The 5184-nt window shown below is 43.0% G+C and overlaps 1 long non-coding RNA gene across 1 annotated transcript in view; it reads right to left on the bottom strand.

The window, feature by feature from the left end:
• Window positions 1-4277, bottom strand: part of LOC124009193 — a 7473-nt gene extending 3196 nt beyond the window's left edge. Inside the window, exon 1 of the long non-coding RNA XR_006834239.1 lies at window positions 1537-4277. This is a non-coding gene — a long non-coding RNA (uncharacterized LOC124009193). The remainder of the gene's footprint in view (window positions 1-1536) is intronic.
• Window positions 4278-5184: the final 907 nt, after the last annotated feature.

The following is a 5184-nucleotide window of genomic DNA, read 5'->3' as shown; positions in this document are numbered from 1 at the left end:
TTACAGTACATTCCTGAGAATCCCCTTCAGCCATTACAGTACATTCCTGAGAATCCCCTTTAGGCCTTACAGTACATTCCTGAGAATCCCCTTTAGGCATTACAGTACATTCCTGAGAATCCCCTTCAGCCATTACAGTACATTCCTGAGAATCCCCTTCAGCCATTACAGTACATTCCTGAGAATCCCCTTTAGGCCTTACAGTACATTCCTGAGAACCCCCTTCAGCCATTACAGTACATTCCTGAGAATCCCCTTCAGCCCTTACAATACATTCCTGAGAATCCCCTTTAGCCCTTACAGTACATTCCTGAGAATCCCCTTTAGGCCTTACAGTACATTCCTGAGAATCCCCTTTAGGCCTTACAGTACATTCCTGAGAATCCCCTTTAGGCCTTACAGTACATTCTTGAGAATCAAATACAGTTAAAACCTGTACTGAGCTGCGTTTATATGGTATTATTACAATATAATATGAATTCACATTTCAGTGAACTGTATACTGTCAGTTGTTGTTACAATCCCTTTTGTAGAATTTATATAATACAATTAGAATAATATTATTTAATAATATATTATTTATCTTTGTTCCTGTCTCCTGACTTGGGCATGCATACTTGAATCCAATCAAATCTAAACAAAGTCCCTTCGAAAAAAGAATAACTTAAGTAAACAAATATAATCTATTGTATTAGTGTTACTTTTGAAAATAAATCATTCTCCACATTGTATTTGTTAACACAGAGGAATCACTGTCATTCTGCTTGCCTCGGAGTGCTGTGGGTTTTGTAAATGTACATTATCACGTTCAGTGCACCCTGTCAGGTTTGTTCTATTTCCTGTCCTTCTTTGGCAGCCCTCCTGAGCTCACAATGTCTATTTGTCACCGGGAAAACAAGCAGAAAAGTATCTTGCATCTTCTGAAATGGTGTGGTAGCTCCAGAACTACCTGTCCTCTTTTATTGACCTTCGATCCCCTGTCTAGAGTGGAGCCGATCAGAACAGACAAGGTGTTCCTCTCTCTGGTTCTGAAGAGATTTCAAATACTTTTTACATTGCTGACTCAACCCACAGTCACACACACCTACACACATGCACACACTCTCTCACACTCTCTCACACTCTCTCACACACCCACACACAGACTTTCGAAGGTAATACAAAATAAGATTAGCGATATTGTTTGATTGGAGAGAACATGAAGAAAAGACCACCTGCCAGGCAGGACTCATCTCTTTGAAACACATCCTTTTTTATTCAAATTTACAAAAAAGAAAAGGAAAAATACAACAGAGTAATAAATACACTTTATTCAACACGCCATCGTGGAATTTTATCAACACCGTGCAGGAGCGATGAAGCCCCAAAGGGAGACAAACCTGGGTTTGTCTGGTGGGGTTCAAAGTTCACCTTCCACCCTCCAGAACACACACAGAGTAGAACCACACACCCCTGAAACACTACATGTAGCTATGTCAGGACCTGCAATTACAATGCACTATATTTTTACTAGGATTTAATGGTCTTGGTAAACACCTTGATAAATCTCCTGACAATCTGACTTTCCTTTCTGACTCTGAATCATTTAAAAAAAGTTAACCAGGATAAGTAAGCCCTGGTACTGGAGTGCCGCTGCGCCTGGAGGCGACTGATTCAACTAATCATGCCTTGATTGGACCAATTTGGTGTTTCCTTCCCTTTTCTCCGGAGGTGACAATCAGTTCAATCAAGTAGTTTAGTGACAGCAACACTCCAAGCCAAGGCCTCTCCAGATTGAGATCAATCAGTGGAAGCATCACTCTGACTTACATGCTGACTACACTACGTGCCAGATTCTGCGTGTGCCATCATACACATGTTGATTTTGTATATCCCCACCAGATGCAACCATAACACGCATGTTAAAATAACAAAAAACACTGTGCACCAACTATATTAACTTGGGGACAGGTCACAACAAACATGAGAGGTTAAGCTAGACAGCTGTTGCAGGCAGTTTTGTCCTGGGAGATGAACATGGTGGTTATTTTAACCTGATCATGCATACGGTCCCCTTTTTAGCTGGTTCTTTGTCAAATTTGGACCCAGATCATACAAAAATCATGTGTTTCTCTACACCGGCGATTAATCCACAGATAAAAAGGGAAACCTAGTTTTGATGAATATCTTTCAATAAACCACGTGAGTTTGTGTCATCCTGATATCCAATAGCGATGGTCCTTGCAGCGTGTGGAGTTGGATTTTAGCGCCTGGCTATGCAGATGCCCATTCACGTGCTCGAGCGGTGTGGGGAAAGGGTTGAATAACATGTGTGTGTACATTTATTTTGCAACTTAGCCGGCGAGGCATTAACTACATAGCATACTGCACAGCGTATGAAGGTGTTTTACAGGTGTGTGGTTATTATTGGTTTTTAACTCAGGTGGAGGCTGCTGAGAGGAGGACAGCTCATAATAATGGCTGGAATGGAGTGAATGGAATGGCATCAAACACATGAAAACCCCCAAAATATGTGTTTGATTCCATTCGCTCCATTCAGGACAATATTATGAGCCGTCCTCCCCTCAGCAGCCTCGACTGGTTTGACTAGCCCTGATATGGCTAACTTTTATAGCCTCTACTATGGTGTCTGGACTATACAGTACTATGGAGGCTAGCTATATCAGGACTGGGGTTTGACCAGCTAAACCATGGTCACTCTGGTCAAACCCTGTGTTCCCCCAGGGTCCTGCTCCCCTCTCCCCTCCAGTGAGTGTGCACTACTACAGTGTTCCTGGCAGGGTCTGGTCAAACCATGTGTTCCCCCAGGGTCCTGCTCCCCTCTCCCCTCCAGTGATTGTGCACTACTACAGTGTTCCTGGCAGGGTCTGGTCAAGTCCTTGACCCAGTTTGAATACATTCAAAATGCATCCTTTCTTCCTCCCATCCTTGAATTAATTATCACTGATCTGACACAATTTCAAAAGGTAAAAGTAAGGGTTCCCTTTCAAAGCCTTGACTCATCAGAGATCACGCTTAGGAATGGACGACAATACGAAAAAGTATGAAAGATGTATGCACTAATTACTATAGGTCACTCTGGATAAGAGCCTCTGCTAAATGTCTAAAATGTTAATGAAGGTAGGGTGTATTTTTTAGAGTATTCCAACAGGACATCACACAGTGTGAATGGGGTCAGGGTTGTAGAGATTGTGGCTCAGGTATGGGGAAGTGAGTGTGGTCTCCATGGTGATTGTGTAGACTTTCTCTTCTCACCAGGGGGTTTGTCACAACCTGAGCCAACGTTAAGTTAACAGTGCAAAACTTTTGAAGATGGTACATAAAGTAGAAGCTGACAGCAGTCTCTGTGGGCTGCTTTGTGTCTCTGTAAAATGTTCCACATACATTTCTGGGGTGAGCAATAGCTATATATATATATTCTTTGTGAGCAATAGCTATAAATATATTCTTTGGGGTCATTTCCATTACAACTCCAGTCAATTCAGGGATTGTGACAATTGAATTGGAGAATAGAACACTGCATAGGAAAGTTTTCATGGTCCAGTTCAATGGTGTTCCAATGAAATGCAATTAATCTAAATGCTGGTCTACCGCAGAAATGCTGGCTTGGAAATCTACCTCACATATCCTTGCATGCAAGGCTTTTAGGTTGTAGTCAGATGCATGGCTGAAGAGGACAACTAGTGAGCATGTTCTGTAGGCTACAACACTTTTTCCAGGTTAAAGACAGAGCATTAATGTATTTTATTTAATACTTGGCTTTTCCATGAGAACCTGGGTTTAGCACACAGCTCTATAGAGTGGTCTGCCCTAATGTAAAATACATGGTGCTGTTCAGTCAGGTCAGGTCAGGTCAGGTCAGGTCAGGTCAGGTCAGGTCAGGTCAGGTCTGAAATGAATCCACGTCTAGTCCCAAAAGTGCTCCGTTTGAAAGTGACAGTTTTTTACACTTATTTTTTTTTACACAAGTATCTTCTCTTTTAACAATTGTATTCGGTGATATTTACAAATGCATATACATAGAGTAGAACATTAGTTATTTCCCATAGACACCAACTTTATTATTTGACATTATTCATAGTCTAGTATTGAACGTCACACAGTATAAAAGTGCATTCCAGCTGAAAACCAGCTCATCCTCATCCAGACCTCACGACGCCAGTCACGACCCCAATCACGACCACAATCACTACCCCAATCACGACCACAATCACTACCCCAATCACGACCCCAATCACGACCCCAATCACGACCACAATCACTACCCCAAACACGACCACAATCACGACCCCAATCACGACCCCAATCACGACCCCAATCACTACCCCAATCACGACCCCAATCAAGACCCCAATCACTACCCCAATCACGACACCAATCACAACACCAATCACTACCTCAATCACTACCCCAGTCACTACCCCAGTCACTACCCCAATCACTACCCCAATCACTACCCCAGTCACTACCCCAGTCGCTACCCCAATCACGACCCCAACCACGACCCCAACCACGACCCCAATCACTACCCCAGTCACTACCCCAATCACTACCTCAGTCACTAACCCAATCACTACCCCAGTCACTACCCCAATCACTACCCCAGTCACTACCCCAGTCACTACCCCAAGCACTACCCCAATCACTACCCCAGTCACTACCCCAGCTACCCCAATCACGACCCCAACCACGACCCCAACCACTACCTCAGTCACTACCCCAATCGCTACCCCAGTCGCTACCCCAATCACTACCCCAGTCACTACGCCAGTCATTTCTGTTCACTGGGTCTGCTGGTTTCCATTCTGACAACTCTTCACTGATAAATGGAAGTTATGGATTGGACAGTTAAACATGTTCAGAGTGTGAATTGGTTGGCGTTTGGTTAAGATTGTGCTAAAATCATGCAGACTTGGTCCTCAAGAAATGTTGATTTAATAGGGCGAGGTTTTGCATAAAACATTTACAAATGTCTATCCTCTCCTCCCTACATACAGACTTAGAAGAGATTTATTTTTCATCACTTTATACGCAGAATCAATACATCTTGTAAAAGTTTTGCTTTAGTTTTATTTGACCTTTATTCAAGGCAAGGAACAAGTTCTTATTTTCAGTGACGGCCTACCAGGGAACAGTGGGTTAATTGCCTTGTTCAGGGGCAGAACAACAGATTTGTACCATGTC

Source organism: Oncorhynchus gorbuscha, linkage group LG22, assembly GCF_021184085.1.
Source record: "Oncorhynchus gorbuscha isolate QuinsamMale2020 ecotype Even-year linkage group LG22, OgorEven_v1.0, whole genome shotgun sequence".
In the NCBI taxonomy this organism is placed as follows: Eukaryota; Metazoa; Chordata; class Actinopteri; order Salmoniformes; family Salmonidae; genus Oncorhynchus; species Oncorhynchus gorbuscha.
The sequence above is the reverse complement of the archived record's forward strand: the minus strand, read 5'-3'. Positions and strand labels throughout refer to the sequence as shown.